General features: G+C 35.7%; 1 protein-coding gene across 3 annotated transcripts in view; it reads left to right on the plus strand.

The window, feature by feature from the left end:
• Positions 1 to 23762, plus strand: part of FBXL17 (F-box and leucine rich repeat protein 17) — a 555353-nt gene that overhangs the window by 241997 nt on the left and 289594 nt on the right. The window lies entirely within an intron of this gene.

Here is a 23762-nt window from a genome sequence, read left to right on the forward strand (position 1 = left end):
CGGCTCGCTGCAACCTCCACCTCCCAGTTCAAGAAATTCTCCTGCCTTAGCCTCCTGAGTAGCTGGGACTACAGGTACACACTGCTACGCTTGGCTAATTTTTTTTTTTTTTTGTATTTTAGTAGAGACGGGGTTTCACTGTGTTGCTCAGGCTGGTATCAAACTCCTGAGCTCAGGCAATCTGCTCGCCTGGCCTCGCAAAGTGCTAGGATTACAGGTGTGAGCCACTGTGCCTGGCCGGGGTATGTATGTGTGTATGTATGTATGTATTAATTATTCCCAACATGCCACAGTTTTTTCTCCAGGGACTGTCTTAACAGGCTACCATTTATGCATAATCTTAGATGTTGAAAAATAAATTCTCTTCCCCTACCTCTCCTCCAGGAACCTAGTGTTTCCCAATGTGGAGGCTTAAAGGCTTGGAGACTAGATGACCTTCTCAGAGGCCCAAAAACAGGGTGAAGAAAAGTGTTCTTATTCTCAGCAAGGAAAATGGCTCCCTTGATAGCCTCAGCTATAAATCCTCTGGGTTGATGGCAGCTAACTTTCCAACAAGGCCCTTGTCAAGACTCTTACCTCCCCACAGAATTATGTGGGCCCAAAAAAGGTGCATGTACATGGACCACAGTTTGGTGTTTTAAATCATTATTATTTTTAGATCTTTAAGAGTTAAACTTCTGTCTTCTCTAGTCCTTTCTCTAACTGTCCTAAATAATAGCTGAATTCACTTTTTGACTTTCAACCCTGTTTTTAGGTCTAGTTTTTGTCCTCGGGATGGCTGCCTCTAGTATATGAAAAGGTCTTTCCTATAGAATTTTTGTCTGTAGTTCAGATATTCAACTAAACATAGGACGTAATTTATGAAAAACTATTTTTCTTATTGGTTGTTCATTTTGCCCCAGTAGAATGGCAACCCAGTTTCACACGATATTCTCAAAACTACTGAGAACTTTCTTCTTCTTCTCTTTGTTTCACAAGAAAGTAGTGGTTTGTCTAATTACTATACTGTAGTTACAATTACAGAGAAAAGGTCACTCTAGTCATTGCCAATTAAAGTAGGAAAAAGCTACATTTATAACCACTAAGAGCCATTATGTCAATTTAATGCTGTTCATCAGTGTGTAACCCGTTTTCTAAGACATATAAATCTATCGTGGTATTATAGTACACTCACCCTATTAAAGGCTTTTGTACTGCAGAGAAGAGATTATTACAAGCAACCTGTATTAACTGTATATCTTTTCATTTGACTTATCATAAATTTTAAGATCTGGGTTTTGTAAAACCTGGCCACCATGAGTACAAATAGGTCCTTCAAATTACTGATTAGCCCTTTTATTTTTAGGTATTTGACAAAGCAAAGTAACCTGTTGAGATTAAGGTTTTTCTGATTTTTTTTTTTTTTTTGACAGGGATATACTATGTAATCATGCATTGTATACTATTGCAATCATGTTTCTTTTTATATATAGGGAAAGTTTATACATTTTTACTCGCCTAATGAGAAAATAATCCTGGGATCTAAGTTGATTTATCATTGCTATTTCTGCTTTTATATCTTCATGTAGTATTTAAGGGATTTTAGCTCATAAAAGACATCGTGGATTTAGTACAAGTTAAGAAAGTATGATACAAATGAAATATTTTCATTAGTTTCACCTAGTATTTAAAGTCTATCTGAACACTTTTGAATGTATCTTTACACGATGTTTTAGTCTATTCAGGCTGCTATAACAAAATGCCATAAACTGTCTTATAAATGACAAAAATTTGTATCTTACATTTCTGGAGGCTTGGAAGTTAAGATCAGAGTGCCAGCATTGTTGGGGTCTAGTGAGGACCCACTTCCTGATTCATAGATGGCACCTTCTCACTAAGTCCTCACATAGTAGAGGAAGGAGCTACCTCTTTGGGGCCTCTTTGATACGGGAGTGAATTCCATTCAGAAGGACGCTGCCTCTGACCAATCACTTCCCAAAGGCCCCATCACCCAATACCATCACCTTGGTGGTTAATGTTTCAAAATATGAGTTTTCAGGGAACACAGACATTCACAGCATAGTATATACTATGCAGGATGTATCACATATCAGCATATTATTACAGATCTGAAAGGTTGTCTTCCTAAATTGTCCTTTGCTGTAGGATTTTTATGGATCAAATTTCATTGTGTTTTGAAGTAAGAAAAAGCGAAAGGAAAGTTGTTTGGCTTAGATTTTTGAGGGATATGAGAAAATACCTACATCTTGATATTGAATTGTAGATTTCTCTGTTCAGAGTAACTGTCTGTGGTGATAAGGTCAAGGACATTCTGATGTTTATTCTCTGATACCCTTATAAATCTAAAAGGTTGCATTACTAATTGAAATACTACCACTCACTTGTCAGAAACATGTATATTAAACTGGTTCCCTTTTCCTTGTTCCAATGAGATTCCAAGTGTATCTTCTACTTTTTGAAGCTCTCCATAGCTGTATTTATCTCTTTTGGTATCTTCTACACCCCAGAGAATATGTAAAACCAAAAAGACTCATCAAGGCTTTCTTTTATTGTTTTAGCTTCCAGATGCTGTTATCTTAAATTCCCTAACCTGAATATTTCATGGTTGATTACCTTAAACTTCCTACTGAGCCTAGTTTGCTGTAATTAAAACTGGAGTTGAGACATTCCACTTATCTGCATAATCAGAGACTATTATCCTGACTCTCTAGAAATCAAATTTTGGATTGAATTGATTTTAGGATCTTTAATCCTTGGTCTGTATGTCACCAGAATAGTGCCTGGCCCTGCTCTTTCTGCACCAGACTCTCTTTTTTTTAAATCTTTAAATAATGCCAGCCTCTACCTCCCTTCACCCTGGGCACATGGATGCACATGTGCAAACGTGGGCACATGCATACACACACAGACACACACACACATACACACACACCCCACTGTCACTGCTTTACAGTTATAGTTTTATTTGTGGAAATTTGATATCTTTAAAGTATTTTAAGACATAGTACTTCCTATTTGCTTAAGCCCCTTTTTTGAGGTTTTATTTTTCTTATTAAAATTTCTATATACTTCCTGCTAAATTTAGTTTTATGTATCTAATAATTTTTTGGCTATTGTGAATTATATTGGTTCAGTGTTTTCTAACTGGTTGTTGTTGGTAAATGAGAATATACTTTTTGTACATTTTAATATACTTATAGATGCTAATTTTATAATTGATCATCTTTTTGGACTTAATAATTTTAATAGTTTTATAGATGAGTTTTAATAGTTTTATAGATGAGTATCTTGAATTTGAAAGTAGACAGTTACATCATCTGAAAATAAGGATAAATTTGCCCAGTCTTCCTAGGAGTTTTATCTTTTATTTCCTTTATATACCTGATTGTATGTTCTAGATATTCAAGAGGCAAGTTTTGTAAGTAAAGTTTAGTTATTTACATCTACTTCTTGCTTTTTCTGTGAACTTTCCATCTTTGCTTTTTCTTCTCTATTTTTTAAGCAGATGCATTAAATGAAATAAAATGGCAGCAAGTATTAATGGAAGGTTACCATTGTCTGGGAAATTAGAGTTGAAAGGTGGTATGTAGATATAATTGATGCATTCATTCTGCTTAACACTGAACTTTTAAAAAGCTAAACTGGGTTACATTTTTGGTTTTAATTTCTACCAAGTAAAAATTAGCGGTTCTCAGATTTTTAAAATATTTTCTTTTTTAAAATGTTTATATTTCTTAAAATATGGCTCTTCTCTAATAATACCATTATATTAATTTATTTTGCATATAATATGCTAAATGTAATAATTTACCTACAGATTTTAGTTTTAGTTCTTTTTTTAAAGAAAAATCAAAGATGAATTAACTGGTTATTGAGTCTTCATAGACTGTTCATAAAACTGTTCATAGAATACAGCAAACTTGATCTTTGAAATAAAAAATTTTATTTGTGAGTTTTCCTATATTTTCTCTTTAAAAAGTGAACCTTCCTGTAAGAGATACCGTGACGTGTTTTCATGACTAGATCTATATGAAATAATGTAACTTAGTAGTGATTTAGAATTTTAGAACATTTGTTCACAGAATGTGTATTAATACTCCTGAGTTGTCAAAGGAAATGAATTATTTGCAATGGAAAAGTCTTTTGGAAAGAAACCTTTCCCCTTTCATTTATTTATTTAATTTTTTTCTCTAATTATGTCACATTTGTATGTTGTCCCTAGCCTAGTTTTTTTTTTTTTTTTTTTCCCCCAGTTTGTTCAGTGCCATAGATAGGAGTGCATGAACTGGAAAATCGAATACTAGATGATGCATAATATCAGATGGTAGGTATTTGCATATCTAAGAGCTAGATCTAACTCTTGTGTTTTGTTTCATTGTGTAAAAGAGATTTATTGAAATTCTTACTTTTAAACACGGCAAATATAGATTATTTAAAGAATGATTAGAAATAAAGTTATATAATGTAATTTTGAAAGATTGTTAGTTTAGTCCTTCATATAACTAATTGTCTTGGCCGTCACTAATTTAATTGTTTTAATTTTTCTGGTGTCTGTTTGCCATGCAAATGTGCTAACATATTTGCATTAGAAGCAAATTATTATTTTTGGAACTTCAGATTAGAGCAGGAGTTTAATTGCTCCTATTAATTTTTTGTTTTGTTTTTTATTTGATATATAAAACTAAAAATATATTTCAAGAAAAAGCAATTTTAGATAGAGTCATAAAATAATTCCTAAAACTTGCTTTTATGAAAGAAGATGAAAACTCATTTATACCAAATATTTTTGTAACAACACATTTATAATTTCTTTAAGGAAAGAGCAAAAACAATTAGGGATTGATTCCTAATAGGATGCTAAAATTTCAACAAGCTTTGATCCTTTCTCTACTCTAGGAAATTTTAATTCTCAACATTGTAAAAAAGACAACTTAAAAAAAAAACTTCAGTATAATATGTCTAAGATATATAAATAGGATTATGTAGTTACAATCCATATTACTGTACGTCTCCAGAAATTATTTACTGATATCAAATATATTGATTTTTTTCCTTCATTGAGAATATACAATTTACATTTCATAGAGGATTTTGTCATCTCAATTAATTTTATGAACTCAGGTATATATATATTGAACACCTAATATATTCTGACACTGTGCTAGGTGCTGGACACAAAAAAGTAAATAAATAATGTGATCTCTTATCTTAAGTATGAACCAATAACTAAAGCATGATCTGATGTATATTGTAATAGAAATCATGAGAAGCAAAATTAAAAATAAGAATAATTCCTTGTTAGGGTTATAGCAAATATTCTTCCCAAGTTTTAATAGTTTATGGTGGATAAGGCTGTCCTCAACTAATCTGAACTGTTTATAGATTGCTTCTGTAAAATTAAAATTAAAGTTACATTTTGGTGTCTTTTTTTCCAGCAAAAGGTAGCCTTTTTATTTATAGTACTCTAATTTTCCAGGCAGCGTATGAGAATTACATAATTTTGGTATGCTATAAATTAAATTTTAAAAGCAAAATGCAGAGAAAAATAATAATTAAAATTGAAAATAACTCAAGGACATAAAGTGTTTATTGCAAGATGAATTCCTTAAGGAATTTTTCTTTTTATTTTTTGTTCTAAATCATAATTTATTCTAGGACTAATTTATATCTGAACTTTGATGACATTTTAGGTGTTTACAGAAAAATTTTTCTTTTTATTTTTTGTTCTAAATCATAATTTATTCTAGGACTAATTTATATCTGAACTCTGATGGCATTTTAGGTGTTTACAGAAAATTAGTTTATGGACTAGGAGCTAGAGAAATTAGGAAGGCACACTTTGTAAGTTCATCAGAAATCAAAATAAATTCTTAGTAAGCATTTCAAGGATCTGCTAGTCAAAATGTTATTCATTGTTCAAAGTCACAGAGTTTTTCCCCTCCTACCTACTTGGGGATTAATTGTAGAGACCAGAACTAAAGAAAAAATTTTTGAGACAAGTCTTGCTCTGTCCCCCAGGCTGGAGTGCAGTGGTGTGATCTCGGCTCACTACAACCTCCACCTCCTGGGTTCCATTGATTCTCCTGCCTCAGCCTCCTGAGTAGCTGGGATTACAGGCGTGTGCCACCATGCCTGGCTAATTCTTGTATTTTTAGTAAAGATGGAGTTTCGCCACGTTGGTCAGGCTGGTCTCAAACTCCAGACCTCGTGATCTGCCCGCCTCAGCCTCCCAAAGTGCTGGAATTACAGACATGAGCCACTGCGCCCAGTCCAAAATTTATATTAATCTCTCATTGGAAACCACAAACAGCTGTAAGAACCTACTTTATGTATTATAATATCTCAGTTTTTTTCTGTCTGAGACACTTCACCTGAGATTTAAATTATGTGTGTATACTGTATTTGAGTTTATATAGGTTTAGTTTGTTTCCCTACTTGGTTACAAAAGATTTAATCAGCTTATCATGAATATTAGTTTTATTAAATTAATTTTACTGGTACCTAGTTAGAGGAAAGTGGCAAGTTAGGTTGTTTTTTCTTATTAAGTCTGAAGGGTGGCCTGATTTCTTGTTAATCTCTAATCTGTTGCTTCTTATGGAAATCCACAGTTTCTTGACTTCGTTTTTTGCTTCCTGCTTTCAGAGCAGTCTGTAAGAATTAGGCCCTTCCTGATTTCTCTGGTGTTCATTGGTCTGTTCAGGAGTAATGGTTGGCTGGGTCTCCTTCATGCTTCCTCTTTTCACCCTTTTCATTCATCTTTTTAAAAATATTTTTTGTCCCCTTTTTTCATATCTTATTTTTTTCAGCTGTGATCCTTTCCACACAGTTTTCTCTTTTTCTTCCTCTGAATTTACGTATCTCTATTTTCTGTAATATCCCTTTCTCTCCTCTCTCTCTCTCTTTGATTTTCCCATTTTGAAGATAATCTTGTTCTCCACCATCCAAATTCAATGTTTGCTGTTTGGTGGAAGGTGGAGCACAGTTGAGTAAAGTAACCCACCATTTACCTGATGTCCCAGTTAGCAGATTTGAGGATCGGGCTCATTTGGGCTATTTGTTGACAGATTTGGGGAATTCTCGTTTGGGCTATGTGGGAGTTCCTATGTAGCCACAAGAAAGAAACACTGCCTACAAGAAGGAAATTGTACAGGTTAATTGGGCCCTGGATACCTAGTTGGTTCATAGATACAGGTATAAAGGGTGTTTGAGCATTTTGGATGTTTTAAAAAACAGTTTTTAAACACAGATTTACACAATAATTAATCACCTGTAAACAGTCCTGACAACAGTGTAGCGAGTGTTCTCATGGATTGAACCCTGATTCAGAGGATGGTTCTGACTTTAAATGAAGCTCCATGTTCAAGAAGGCAAGCTGGCCCAACCTTGATATTTTTTAAATGAAATTTCCTAACTCTCAGTCACAGACGTAATTGTCCATGGACCAAGTGCTGGTCGCGGAACTGTGGGGTTACCACCAAGTAGATCAACAACATGTAGTCTGGTCTCTACAATAAAACTTTATCTTAAATTCTTATTTTCTCATTACTTATACCTTGTAAGTCTTTTTCACAAATATTTAATATCAGGTTTATTGCACCTACCAGCCCTGCAAAGTATATGGAACAAATTATATCATTAAATTAAGTGGAAAAACTAAATTCAAAGAAGTAGCTTATCCAGTGTTATCCTGCTAGTTGGTGAATTCACTTCAGTGCCATGTGTCATAATGCTTCCTAGTTGAGTAGTAGTTTCCAAATAGTGAAATAGGAATTTTTAATTTAGATCCGTATTTCAAGATTCAGTTTATATGCTACCATATCAGGATTGCCAGATAAAATATAGGCTACTGTATTAGTGTGTTCTCACACTGCTAATAAAGACATACCTAAGACTGGGTAATTTATAAAGAAAGAGGTTTAATGGACTCACAGTTCCACATGGCTGGGGAGGCCTCACAATCATGGTGGAAGGCAAAGGAGGAGCAAATTCACACCTTACATGGCAGCAGGCAAGAGAGAGAGAGCACGTGCTGGGGAACTCCCCTTTATAAAACCATCAGATCTCATGAGACTTACTCACTGTCATGAGAACAGCATGGGAAAGACTTGACCTCATGATTCAGTTACCTCCCACCAGGTCCTTCCCACAACACATGGGAATTAGGGGAGCTACAATTCTAGATGTGGGTGGCGACACAGCCAAACCATATAAGATGTCCAGTTAAATCTGAATTTTACATAAACAAGAATTACTTTCTAGGCCAGGTGCAGTGGCTCACACTTGTAATCCCAGTACTTTGGGAGGCTGAGGCAGGTGGATCGCTTGAGGCCAGGAGTTCAAGACCAACCTGGCCAACATAGTGAAACCCCATCTTCACTAAAAATAAAAATATTATTTGGGCATGGTGGCACATTCCTGTAGTCCCAGCTACTCGGGAGGCTGAGGCAGGAGAATCGCTTGAACCCAGGAGGTGGAGGTTGCAGTGAGCAGAGATTGCGCCACTGCACTCCAGCTTGGGCAATAGGGTGAGACTTTGTCTCAAAAAAGAATACTTTTTAGTATATCTTATGCAATGTTTGCATTTTTATTTACTAAATATGGTAATCCTGTATCACTTCCAGGGGTCCTTTTCTAATTTTCATGCCTCTCAACAGAAGAATACATGATACTCCCTGAATTCCAGGGTATTTTTTCTCTCTATGGTACTCTGTATTTCACTTTACTTTTTGCAAAACTGACTCTTCATTTTTATGAGGCTGAAAGCTCCTGTAGTAGAGGCATTTAGTTTTAAGCATCTTGATGCTGTATCAGCTGACAGACTGAATCATACTGGAGGCCAAGGCAAAAATATAAATGAAAGTGTGCCTCTATGTACACTTATCAGAATATCCCCTCATATTTTGTACCAAATGAAAAAGTTAATAAAAGCTCTACAATAAAAAAAGTGACTCTATGGAAAGATCCACAATGCCCAACCTGTTGGACACCGTTGTGTGCTTCCAAGTGGGGGACTCCACCAGTTGAGTAGAAATGACTATTCCCATTGCATAATGGTGGAGGATTATCAAACAAGAGCAGCGTTAGTTTAAAATGTTGATATTTTGTCCATCATATTACATTAATTTTTATCTTTAAAAATATTGCACTAAATTACTGTCTTGACTTTTGAGTGTTTTGGTACCCCCTTAAATTTTGTGCTTCTAGTTAAGTCTTTTGGGAGAATGCATGGAGTTATTTCATTTTAGTGTCTACCTAATGTTTTTATATCTAAGTCACCTATGTATTCAGGTTCACAGGCGATTCAAAATCTTGAGGACTCATTGAGTTCTTTTTTTTATAAATAAAGAAACTGACCACAATGGCAAAGTTGAGACCACAATTTCTTACTCGCTGTGATTTCTGCTGGCCATTCAGACTTTCCTGTGGAAGAATGAATCATTTAACTCAAGGATTCTTTTTGCCTTTGATATCAGAGTTCTTAAGAATAAAGAATGTCATTGGAGCATATTGTGTTCATTTTATTGAAACCATTAATGCATGTTGATCATCCCAAGATCACTTCCTTTGATTGTCTGCCAGATTTTTCACAGAGGTAAAAATGTAAATGGTAACACAGGTGTCCTTATATAAATTGCCTTTCCATTTTGCATGATAGAAAGATTATTTTTTATTTTTATGGGTAACGTTTGACCTTGGTCAGTTACTTTCTCAAAAAGTTCCACTATTGTAATTATCTGTCTTAATAAAGTTTCTTGTGGGTGTCTACAGATAGCTATGCTCTGCCTTGAATTGCCCACTTGACTTCTGATTTGGGAATTAAGATTTTGATAGAAACCTTATCTCACCTTCCTATGTGGTTTGCTTCATTAGAGCTGATAAAGTAAGATCCACAGCAAATACAGAACACTGGAGATGTGACAGGCAACCTGGTAAAACTCTTTTATGAGGCAGGTTAGGAGTTTGACTGACAGATTGTCCTGTAATTTTGTGAAGCAAAAATAATTTTCTTATTAACCAATAAGTCTGATAGGCTCAAATGTGATGGGTTTAGTTTAGTTCTGCTTGTATTTGGATGACTTTTTTCTTTATTTCTTTTTATAGAATGTAAGGCAAGCAGATATACCAGAGTTTGTCCTATAGAACCCGTGAAGCAAGTATTATGGAAAATACTATATTTGAAACTCTAATTCAGAAAAAGTCCAGAAGATTTAGGGAAAAAAAGAGACTCTTTGCATTGAGTACTTAAGCAGACTGTTATTCTAAAACTATAGGCCTCACAAAAGAACCTAAGGTACTATTACTTAAGTAAGCATTCTGAGAAAGAAAGACTCGTTAATGTAACAACCAAAAGGAATAAGAGACCCACACAAAACTAAGGTTATCAGATTCATCTTAATAAAATGACTGTGTGGAAAACTGTGGAAAAGATAATTTTGTAGTCTCAAAATATTAGCACACTAATATTATTAGTTATGTAGGGCAAAGGTACCTTTACAATAGAGAAATCCAGCAGACAGTACCTTAATCAGGTGATCAAATATCACCACCAATAATGTGGGAAATGGTTATTACGTGCCTTCATTTGTGATCCTGTGATCCTGTGGGAAGTACAGCACCTCTTACAGTATTCTTGCCAAAAAAATGTTTAACTGAATTTAATCACAAGGAAGCAATTGGACAAATCAAGATTATGGATGTCTCATAAGACAACTGATATAGACTCTTCAAAACTGTCATTGTGATGAAGCACAAGAGCGAAAGTTAAAGGAAAATGACAATTAAATGTGTTGCATGATCCCTTGTTGGATCTTAGATTGAAAGAAATCCATTAAGAACGTGATTAGGGGCCAGGCATGGTGGCTCATGCCTATAATCCCAACACTTTGGGAGGCCGAAGCCAGAGGATTACTTGAGCTCAGGAGTTTGAGATCAGCCTGGGCACCATAAGGAGACCCTATCTCTACAAAAACTAAAAAAGTTAGCCAGGTGTGGTGGCGTGTGCCTGTGGTCCTAACTCCTGGGGTGGCTGAGGTGGGAGGATCACTTGGGCCTGAGAGGTTGAAGCTGCAGTATGATTGGGACAAGTAGAGATAGATTGTATCTGAGAAAAAAAAGATTATATCAAAGTTAAATTTCTTGGGTATGATAATGATAATGTGATTTAATAGGAGACTCTCCTAGTACTTAGGAGATGCGTGCTGAATACTTAGGGGTAACATGTTACGATGTTTGAAATTTACTTTCAAATGAATTTGCAAAGCAAAATGTATGTTGAGAGAAAGCAGTGAAGCAAGTGTGGTGAAATGTTAGCAATTGATAAATCTGAGTTAAACATTCATAGGTGTACATTCTACTCTTTCTTCTTTTAGTGTGTTTGAAAATTTTCCAACAAATAAACATCGGGTTTTTAACCATATATAAGATGGGAAGTTAAGGGGCCTAGAAACTGGAAAAGTCTCTCAAGAATTCTCTGCTGTCAGCTTTTGTTCTCTTATGTGTTGGACTTAAGAGCAGAAAAATAATCAAGGTAAAGAGGAATATTTTAAAAACTTAAGCCATATGGTATGTAAGAAAACACACAGAGAGAACATGGACTATCTTAAAGTTAGGGGTATTTTTTTCCATTCATAGTAAATTAATGGATAATTAACTTGGACTTAATAATGAGAAGATTTGAATATGACTTACTGAAAGTACCGAGATTGGTATGTAATGTAAGGTGGTTGAGATAGCAGAAGAGGCTTCATAATGCCCAACTGAAGCCACTGTACAGACTGTCCAAAGAGACTCATGTGTCAAGGGTAGTTAAAATAAAAGAAGCCAGAACTAGAGCCTAGCTCTTTCATGCTTAATACATGTGTAACACACTTCAAAGTGAGACTGTGGAAGCTTAAATGTGAGATCTACTTAGGGGGTGATGAGAAATGAGAGTAATGAGAAACTGAGCAGTCAGAAACTATCTTTGAAGGAAAGAATTTGTAGCTAAGATATTCTTCAAATGACAGATAATTTCTCTAAATGTATGTAATGATAAATTTTAGTTTTAAAAATTAAATTAAAAGATTTTTCTCCTTGCACAATTAAGGCTTTTTAAAAATTGAATGTTTACTTTGAACGATACACAAAAGATAAATCTGACAAAGAGCCCACCCTTAAGGAATTTATATTGTTGAATTATATATGTCTATAAATCATTATCATCCTACAAGAGACACTGTGTACATTCCACAAAACTGGTGGAAAGAGAACAGGCTTTGGAGTCATGTAATTAGAACGTGTCATTTGCCATGTGCTTTGTAACCTTGACAAAATAACTTGTCTTGCATTTATTGTTAGCGAAGCAAGGAGCCTCTGTTTTGCTTGAGTCATGAGGAGTCATAATGTCTTACATAACACAGGCCTGATGTGTAGTTAACATCTAAGAGATTATAAACATGATAATATTAATGATATTGTTGTGACATACTTTTATATAGTTCAGCATTCTGTATTTTTTCCAGAACCTGTAGCGTGAACTGCCACTTAGTGGCAGCCATCAGAATTACATATGCTACTGTAGAGGATGAAATCACTTGGCCTGATGTGTCCTGTGAGACCACCCTAAGATATTAATCTGTAATCTTTGGATGTGGATATTCAATTTTTTAGAGTCTTCCTCACCATACTCTTAGCCTGGCACATTTTAGCATAGATTTTGTCACCTGTGTAATTCTGTATAATTACATTTGCCTATTTTTGTTTCTTTATGTAGATGACATCATACTGCGTGTATTCCTCCATGACTTCCTTCTTTTGTTTGATAAAAGATAAACTGAGGCACATTAAAATTTTAGAGGATTTATTTGGACAGACAGTGATTCATGAACCAACCAGTTCCAGACAATAGATGGTTTGGGGCTCGGCTAAAGGGACCCAAGGGGAAGATTTTTATAGGGCAAATGCGGAAGCAAGGCAAACGAAATATTTGATTGGTTAAAGTGGAGCTCTAGCCTTATTTGGATCATCTCAGTGGAAAGTGTCAGTGGAATATCAGGATTCGCTGGCACTTATTTTTCCTTTGTTTAGCAGTTATATATACTCTTATTATCTGGTATTTTAATGATTACACTCACTATTTTAATATACATATTTAACAAAGTATATAGGTAATCAATATGTACTCTTTTGTCAGACTTCTCCCTTCCCTAGTGGACATAATAGTTTCATACAATTGATGTTTACGACTACCCATATATATACAAGTGTTTTTGCTTGCATCTCTGTCCTTCCATCTGGGATAATTTTTTTTCCTTCTCCGTTGTGTTGTTTAGAATTTTCTTTAATGAGAGGCCCTTTTCAGTTTTTTTTTCCTTTGCATATTTTTCTTTTATTCTTTGGGAAGATAGTTTGGCTGAATATTAAATTCTACATTATGGGTTTTTTTTTTTTCAGCTCATTGAAGATATGCTTTTGCTGTTTCCTGGTACTCTTTCTTGCTGTTAAGAGGCCATTATAAATCTAATTAACATTCTTTCATAGGTGATCAGCCTTTATTTTTTGCCAGGTTTTAATATCTCCTCTCTGTCTTTGGTATCATGTAGATTTATAATGAGACATTGAGGTGTTTTTTATTTATTATGCTTTTAATTGAGCTTCTTAAATTTGAGGATTGGTGTTCATTTCTCAACATTCTTAGCCAGTATCTCTGTAAATTTTTACTTTCTCATATGCTGATGTGTTCTTGTGGAATTCTGATTACATATGTGTCATTTCCCTCTACATATATTCTACTTAATATCTTGTAACCTGTCTTTCATTTTATTTTATTATTTCAGACAGGATCTCATTGTGTTGCCCAGCTGGTCTAGAACTCTTAACCTCAAGTGATCCTCTCACCACCTCTGCCTCCCAAAGTACTGGGACTATAGGCATGAGCTACCGTGCCTGGCCCATGTTTTACATTTTTGATGAAAGGTCATCAAAATTGTGTTTTGCCAATTTCATCTAAACACAGTAGTTTCCACTGACTGTAAGAGTTGGGAGAGAGGAGATAGCAAAGGAGAGACGGAGAAAGATGTTGTTGCCTCAGCTTTTATTTTTTCTGCTTCTACTTTATGCTGGATGTTGGAAGACTGAGTTCTTGCTGCTTGCTATGGTCTGAATGTTGTTGTCTTGCCAAAAGTCACAAGTTGAAATTGAATACCCACTGTGATAGTATTAAGAGGTAGAGATTTTTGGAAAGTGATTAAAGTGATGAGGGCAGAGTGCCCTTTTAAAAGAAGTTGAAGTGAATGTGCCTGTCCCCTTCCGCCAAGTGAGGATGCAACAGCAAGGCACCTTCTATGAAGCAGAGAGAGCACCTTTATCAGATGCTAGTTCCTTGATCTTGGACTTCTCAGCCTCCAGAACTGTGAGAAATAAGTTTCTATTTCTTATGAATTACCCAGTCTAAGGTATTTTGCTATAACAGCAGGAACAGACTAAAACACTGCTCTTCTGGCCTGTGCTATATAAGGTTTCACAGATCCCTTTTTTCTGAAACCTGTCTTGGGGGGGGCCCTCGCCTACGATTCTAGTGTCCCCACCCCCAGGATACAGCTTCTCTGAATGTTTCTCTCCTCCTCTGTGTGGAAACTTTAGATAGTTTTTGACATGAGAGAAATGACTGACTGTACAGGAGTCTTCTAGATCTTTGAGTGATGGCATAAGTTATGTAGCTTTAGTCCTTAATGTTTAAAAACCCATTTATTGTAACTCAAAAGCCTGGGTAGGATTTATAAAACTCAAAGAAGGATTTGATTCTTATTTTTTCAGGATCACTTCTCTGAGGTTGTGAGGTAGACTTTCGTGGACATTTTGGGGGAAGAGGATATGGCATTCCAAGAACTGAGCTGAGAGTGTGAACCCCTGTTAGTATATCCTACTATAGTGATAGTGAAAAAGAAAGTACCACTAGAATTACCATGGAGCCCATGAATCAAATTGATTCGAATTTGGGGATTTGTACTTTTATTTTGTACCAGAGTGGTGAAAATTAATACATATTCTAAGATCCTGGTGCAGCTTTGGTGATGAGTCTTAGTATCTTCTGATTACCACTGCTGTCTTGTGCATTTCTCTCTCATTGTTGATAGTGATTGTCTCTATATTGTAATGAATTATTATTATTTAGGTAACCAAAAATTTAGTGCTATATTTTGTAAGTAAAGTGGTTCCTTTGCTGCCCTTTAAAAATGTCCTTTGGGAACTGACCTAGCCACTTAATGTTCTGATTTCAAATAACTCTTCAAAACTGACCTCACTGTTTAGAATAATTCCCACTGTCTGATAAGTCATTTTCTTTATTTGTAGAACTGAGACTAAAAATGTAACCTGTTTCATATCCTTGACTTCCCCATAGTAAACATTGTAAGACACTTCTTAACATTTATGTGTTAGTAAATGAAAGTAAGTGGGAGAAGGAAGGAAATTGGCCAGTTAATACTGTTTAATGAGGGAAATTATTAAGTAAGTTGGTTTGGTGGGGAGATAAAATGTAACATGTCTACCTATCTGGCATTGGATTTTACGAACTTTAGAGTTCTGTCTGATTCTAGCAGTTCTGAGAGAGAAGAAATCTGTGTTGCTCTTGTCTTTGAGGAATACAGTTCTGCTTGTTACCATGTGATCTCTACTCATTTACTTTTATTAAGTTCATTGTTTTGTTTTTGATGCATTTTTCCTACAAGTACTTCCTTACTTGTAATGACAGAAGTAGAAAATTATCTGACCAGTAAACTTCATGCCTTTTTTAAATCTAAATTGTATTCCTCAATCCATCATTGGCAAGTGTTATAAACTAGAATATATCAAAGTATATGGAAAATTCAGTCCTAATTTACTATTTTCTTAAAAATTTTTGTGAAACTCTGGTAGTGAAGCAACTGTTTTCTCTACTTAATGCCATTTTTTCTTGGTTCTAGCAGGTTTGGATTGAAAATGCATAATCCTAAAACAATGTGTTTAAAATGTTATTATGCTGCTCTATCACATTTGCATTTTTAAATATAGAAAAGTTAGCAAAATTATCAGTCTGTAAGTCCAACTAAATTACTTGAATATTAAACATGTTTATTTTCAATTTATATGGAGATTCAGAGTCATGAGCTCTATTTTATTGGTTCCTCCAGGTAAAATAGGCCAACTAAAAGATTTTGTCAGTTTCATTCCTATTACGATTTAATTTAGTTGGAGAATTTCAGTAGATTATATGTGTTAAAGAAATTTCTGATAAGAAAAAGTATGCAAAATCTATTAGACATACTGTATGAGGATGTTTATGAAATAGTTTAAAATATCGACAGTACAGAATTACTAGGTACGGTTTTTTGCCTACAGCAGTTGACTATCAAATGATTAGAAATGTTGGAACACTTGGTATATCTTTGAAAGAAAAATCTGCAGAAGTCGGTATCTACCCTTGGCGAGTAGCCAAATCCATGTATTATGGCATTTTAATATAATTTTGTTTTTATATCAGATTTTTAAATATTTTTAGCTGTGGGAAATTGCTTTCTCCAGTTGACACATGATTAAATGAGGGCTTTTTCATGTTAGAAATAATTCCAGTGTATTTATATTGGTCCATGAAAATACCTAAATTCGCCCCAAATAATTTACCATTTATCATATCATTTTGGGTTCATATAGAATTAGTTTTCTAAGCACCTTTTAAGAATCACTTTCCCTAATAGCATGTGCATTAACTCCTTGAGGGCATTAGAGTATGACCTGGAAGGAAACAGTCTTCTCCTTGGTTTGAGAAACAATTCAAATAGAAAACCTCTTTTTAAGTTAAGATTCTTTTTAGTTTGGTCTAAGTGTGTTAGAAATACCAAAGAATTATGGAACCAAAGTAAGGTTTCCAGGGGTATCACCCTTCCTTGGTTCTGCCATCATCATATAAATGTGAGTTGCTATTCTATTTTTTAAAAGCTGCAGATAAGGAGATGCTATGATATCTCTCTATCATTTTTCAGTTATAAGTTTTTTCCAGTAGATTAAGTTTTTTGGGTTTTGTTTTGTTTTTTAAATCAAAATCTCTACCAGCTTCCTGGGACATAGATTAAGAAATTAAAGAATGTGAGTTGTGCTTTCCTTGCCAAATTTTCTCAAATTCACATGGAGCCAAATTGCAGACACATCCACAGACAGGATGATTATCAGTCTAAGAAAGCAGTCTTGGGTCTTTTTTTTTTTTTTCATGAAAGAAAGCAAGTTCACAAGTATGAAGACTATAGAAGTAACTTTACCTCAGCTAAGGGGCTCAAGGAAGGTTTATTGGATGTGACTTTCTTGGAGCTATCTGGGCTTCAGAATATACTTAATATTCATATACATAAAAGAAGATGGGGGGAATTTTAGCTGCAGATGTTGGTAAAAGAAGAGAGAAGAGAACAAGTTAGAATCAGAAGACTGAGTGTTCCATTGTGACCAAACATCTGTTGTAGAAAATCTGGTCATGAGGAGATACCTGGGGTTACACTTCATGTTCTTTATAAAATACTATAGCAGATGAATAAATACATTAATAGGATGTTATTTGTGTATGTCTATATATATATATGTGTGTGTGCGTGTGTGTGTGTGTGTGTGTATGCTGTTCTGCTTGTAAAACATGTTAATTGTCTATGTTCATTCATTGAAGAATGTGTTTAGTGTCTGAATAACTTTGCATGGTGGGATCTGTAATGTTATATTTTCTCCTTTAAGCATTGAAATTCAGTATGTAAGGCAGTGGTCCCCAACCTTTTTGGCACCAGGGACTGGTTTTGTGGAAGACAATTCTTCCATAGACTCAGGGTCAGGGAGCGGTTGGTTTCAGAATGGAACCATTTCACCTCAGATAATCAGGCATTAGGTTCTTATAAGGGGCATGCAACCTAGATCCCTCACTTGCGCAGTTCATAACAGGGTTCATGCTCCTGTGAGAATCTTTTCTTATTAATATTATTATACTTTAAGTTCTGGGATACATGTGCAGAACGTGCAGGTTTGTTACATAGGTATACACGTGCCATGGTGGTTTACTGCACCCATTAACCCGTCATCTACATTAGGTATTTCTCCTAATGCTATCCCTCCCCTGTGATAATCTTATACCCCTCCTGCTGCTACTGCTGAACTGACAGGAGGCAGAGCTCAGGTCATAATACTTGGTTGCCCACTGCTTACCTCCTGCTGAATAGCCTGGTTCCTAATATGTTGGGGACTCCTGGTGTAAGGAGTTTTTACAGTTTAAAAGAAATCCAGTCTAACCTCTCATCGACATTTTTTCCCCTACGGTTTTCCTTGTTCCCAATTGGTTTTCAAATGCGATGATAACCAATTAATATTATTTATGTAGGCTCTAGGCGAAAGAATCAGTTCACAAATTGATATTTATTTATAAACAACATTTTTGGGCAGAGGTGTTCTTGTGAATGCCAGAGCACTGCTGCTTTGAGTTGATTTAAGAAAATAAATAGTAAGGAGCATCTAGAAATTCAAGTCCAACTGATTTACCATTTACTCTATCATTTTGGGTCTATACAGATTTAGCTCATTAAATACCTTCTAAGAATCTCTTTTTGCTAAAAGTAGATGGGCAAAAAAATACCGAAACAATCTTTGAAAAAAATTACTATTTGCAAAAAAGATTATAGAGGAAGTAAAACACTGAATTCAAAATAATTATAATTAGAGTGGAACCTCTTATAGTTTCTGAAGTACCAGTGCAAAAATGATAGGAATAGAGAGATAATATTTTAAGTGTAGACAAATTAATGCCAATCAAAGTGAGTTAGAATGTGTTTGTATTTTTTGTTTATACATGCTTATCTTCTTATTCTACTAGTATGTGAAACATATGCTTTTAAGTACCAGGGATTTAAAGATAAATGTAACAACCTCCATTCTGAAGGAGCTGACATTCTAGTAGGAAAGACACATTTTTTAAACCAATAATTAAAACACAGAAATTGAGTCAAACGTACTGAGCTCTGCTGGAAGTCTATCAGAGGGCAAGTCAATCAACTCAACTTGGGATGGGAGTGATGAGGTCAGAAATGATTCATAGAGGTGTGAGTTTTACTCTGAAGCTTGAATGATAAGGGGGACTTGCCCATTTGAACATTGGAGGAGAGCAGTGCAGGCCTGGGGTATAGAACAACGTATAGTCTGATTGCTGGAATCTGACAGGAGGATGAGTGTTAGAAAGTGACTGAAGCAAACAGGTTCAGGTGGGTCTTGTACAGATTAGGATGCCATTTTGAGGTGTTTGGAAATTTCTCCAGAGGCTCCGCATTGCCTTCAGATTAATTAGGCAAGTAACCTGATCAGATCTGTTTTTAGAACTAGAACTCCTGTAGATGTGTAGAAGAGTGATGGGAAAGAGAAAGGATTGATGTCTTCTTTTCATTGAAAAAAATATTGATTAGGTCTTACAATGGCATAGATATGGTTTGAGACTCTGGGGTTACAAAGCAAAGCAAACCTGGCCTCTGCCCTGCTCAGAGAATAGCAGGGATACACCATATTAGCAAATAAGAATATAGTGTGGAAAGGTCTGTGGTCGATAGCAGTCATTTTGACAATTGGATAAGGAATGAGTGAAACTTCCTGATCTGTGTGTTGGGGTTGGTGGGTCAAGGGAGGGGATCCAAAGATGGTTTCACTAAGAAGGGAAAACATTGGACCTAAGACTTGAATGCAAGTAGAATTTTGCCAGGCAGATGATCTGTTCTTCCAGGTAGATAACCCATCCTGGGCAGACAAAACCAGGCTGTAGGAGGAACACCCTGTGTGGAGCAATAGAAATAGCTCATTGTTACTGGAGTATAATGCGTACAAGAAGCAGGCAAGGTAGACAGGGGCCACTGTGAAGGAAACTCTGAATTGGGGAGTGATATCATCACATTTCCATGTTAGGACAAATAGGAGAAGTTTAATATCAAGATGTAAAAAAATCAATGGAGGGAGACAATTCAGGTGGTCCAGGCAAGGGATGACAATACCTAGTTTGAAGGCAGGGATAGGGAGAAAGTATTAAGGGAAAAGAATTCAAAATTAGAAGGAGATAGAATTGATGATTTGATGTGGAGAGTCAAAAAGAAAAAAAAAGAATAGCTGAAGTTTCTTGTTTGTGTAATTGGGTGGTACCATTCAATGAATAAGCAGTCATCTTGAATTTTGGGGGATACCCTTGCGTTTATATCTACTTGGCTATTGAATATACAGAGTAGAACCTGGGAGAGAAATCTGAGCCAGTCATTCAGGATATGTCAATCTATAGGTGACTGTTACAGCCTTGGGTGTGGATACATTCTCAGGATTGCTATGGCATGAGGGCCCAGATGTAACCCCAATAAACATCATTTGTAAGGGGTAGCCAGAGGAAGCAGAAACTCTGGAGAAAATGAAGAAGACAGCCATTTGAAAAATAGGTGAAGTTGTCACCTGAAGTGAAAGGAAGAGAAAATTTCAAGCAAGAGGTTGCCAGGTGCCTCAGAGAGTTATGAAGGTTAAGGACTATGGGAAGCAGTTTGGATTTAGCATTAGGAGGATCTTGCAAAAGAACTCTTTGTCTTAGCAAAAACATGGTGGGTTGCCAGGTACAGTGGCTCACACCTGCAATCCCATATTTTGAGAGGCCAAGGCAGATGTGGATCACTTGACCCCAGGAGTTGGAGGCCAGCCTGGGCAGCATAGACCCCATCTGTACAGGAAATAGAAAAATTAGCTGGGTGTGGTGACATGTGCTGATAGTCCCAACTGCTTGGGAGGATGAGGCAGGAGTTCTGCTTGAGCCCAGGAGGCAGAGGTTGAAGTGAGCTGAGATCACGCTCCTGCACTCCAGCCTGGGTGACAGAGTAAGACCCTGTCTCAAACCAACAAGCAAACAAAAAATGATGGGGTGGGGGACTAAACCCAGATTATAATATACTGAGGAGTTTCACTTTGTTTAGTCTTTCAAAGTGGGAGAAACTTACACATGTTTAGAGGCTGAGCCAAAGGAGATAAGAGAGAGATATAAGTGAGAGGAAGGCGAAATTCATGGAACCAGTTCAGGAGGAATTCAGAAGGCATGCAAATTGCACACTGAATCACTAAGAAGTAAGTAATCAAGAATAAGGAATATCAGAAGGAATTAACCTGAAGGAGGCAGAGAGTAGATGCTTTCTATCTCTAAGAAAGAGGATGGATGATGATTAAACATTTCTAAGAGTTTGAGGAGTGTTAGAAGCTGAGAGAATGCAAGCATAAGGTCTTCTGATTGTTCTTTGAAGCCAATCTAGTTGTGAGATAAAAGCCTGAACCAAGGAAGGAATTGGGTAAAGCCCTTGGGACAGGAGCTAAAATTTGGAAGAGCTGCTATGAGAAGTGGCAAAGGGAGCTGACGAGCAGAATGTAGAATTGCTGAGTGGTTTTGAGAGCTTGGAAACTATCAATTTGTAGTGGCATCAGTCCACATGATTGTTGTATTTTCTCCAGCAGAAGTCAGCAGTCCAGTTATAAGAACTCAAAAAATGCTGATTGAAACTGAAACAGGAGGTGCTGTGAATCCAAGATGGTATAAGACACCTATCAAATTTCATAAATTTAGATTTGTAGATGACAATAGACTGAATTATTCTGTGATTTCTAAAATTAGCAAATGCTGTACCTCAGGTGCTAAATGGACACAATTTGTTTTCTATGCAATGTTTCCTATCCAGGAATATCCTCCGTTAAACACTGTAATCACTACACCCATGCTTCCCCCTTTCCCCTATCATGAGTGTGCACACACACACATACTAAATATGGCATGATCTTAATTCTTCCAGTGCATATTGCTTCATTTTTTGCCTAAAATATTCTTATTTCAGTTAGATCATTTCATCCGAGTATTAATTATTTCTCAATTGGCCACATATGAATACAAGATTACTCCTGATAAATGATTCTCTTGCAGAGAGATGAATGCTCATTCTCATTGAGTTAGTAAATCTCAGTCAATTCTTACCCAAGTCTAATTCTTATGTGGCTCTCTCTGTAAAATTTGTTACAAGATTTTATTTTCCCTCTTAGATAGGCAACTTGATCTCCTCTTCCTGCCTCTTTTTCATATTTTGTCCATATTGCGCTTGCCACAGAATTTCATGGTTCTTTCTATACAATTTTGGATTCCATGGGAGTGGGGACTGAGTCTTACTCATCTTCGTATTTCCAATGTCTCCCTGTTGCCTAGTGCAAATTGCACACTAAATCAGTAGTAAGTAAATATAAACTTCATGAATGATACATTACTTCTGCAAAATAAAGGCAATGTGTAAGTGAGAGGAAAAATTAAACATTCTTTTTGACTACCTATAATTTATCTTTGTCCCCTCTTCCCACCTGTAGTATTTTCTGGTTTACCTTTTTAACCTTTGACCAATTAAAGAGGAGATGGTTATCTCTTGTATAATATCAGGCCCAATTATACTAGGCATTGGAATAGGAAAAAAAAAAAAAGGTATGATATCTACACACAATCCAAAAGCCCACACAAAATATTTTACCAATGTTATTGATAAGCAAAAAGAGAGAGAAAGAAAGTTTTAAATTCTCCATGCTTAGGTTCTATGGATAATGCAAATTTAGAGTGAAGCCAATGAAAAATTAGCCAGATGTGTGAGAGAGAAGGAGAAAAAGGGGAGAAGTAAAGAGTTTCTATAAATGTCAGTAATCTTGACATTTGTAGTCTGAAACATATTTTCTTTGCTTGACCTTGTGTTAGTTTTGTTTGTAAGACATCTCCAATTAGCTAGGGTATATTTTAAAAATAACTTTAGACAAATTACTGAATAACATATTATCCTACCAACAATCTTGTCCTTTTGATTTAGGATCTTTAAGTTATCTTTGCATTTATAAAGTCCTGGTCCTGAGAACTTTCTTAGGAAGTTACAAAAATAGGCACAAAAAATTCTAGAAAAATAAAACAAGGTAACTTAAAATCCAAGTAGTATACAGTTACAAATAGTTTTAATAGCTCTTGGGTATTTATCTTGGAAGTGTTGTGCCCGGATTATCGATAGTCTAGGCATAGATAATGTGTTTCTTAGCAACTCATTCAGTTCTTACTGGACCTAAAATTACATGTAATGCTTCTCTTTATCCCAATATGTGAGGTTTCATTTTGTTCAAGAGACATTGTATGAAATAAATGTGTAGGTGGTCCTGTTAGATCATTTATTTTGAGGAAGAAGGGTGCTACTAAGATACCTGTCCAGGAGTATCTTATCAAATTGATTTCATGACTTGCTCTTGAAATGTATAATTCACAAGTACAGTACATTTTCTGAAGCAAGTAATTGCTGGACAATGATAAGTTCCAGAATAATTAAATAATCTCATCAGTGTGCATTTATCGTCTATGGCAACTTTTTCAAAAGTGGCATGCCACTTTATTCTCTTGCATGATTATAGTAGGTGATCATGCCAATATTCAAAAACACAGAGGTTATGGGTGATGTATCTGATTCTGTAAAGGTGGGTGGTGGGGAGATAAGGAGCAACATGCCGTGACGTAGGGGCAGATATCAGGGAGGAGGCTTTTCCAAGTAATGCATGAGAGAAAGCAGTGGCTGATCCTCTTACCTCCTCCTACAAAAAAATGGCCTTGGCTTGCCAGCATCTGCTATGTATTATGAGCAGATAACCCATTTCCAGAGTCAGAAGGAAATAATGTATGTTTATAAGAGATTACACTGAATGTAATTATCCTTCTTAAAAATGCC

Source organism: Rhinopithecus roxellana, chromosome 3 (genome assembly GCF_007565055.1).
Source record: "Rhinopithecus roxellana isolate Shanxi Qingling chromosome 3, ASM756505v1, whole genome shotgun sequence".
Taxonomy (NCBI): Eukaryota; Metazoa; Chordata; class Mammalia; order Primates; family Cercopithecidae; genus Rhinopithecus; species Rhinopithecus roxellana.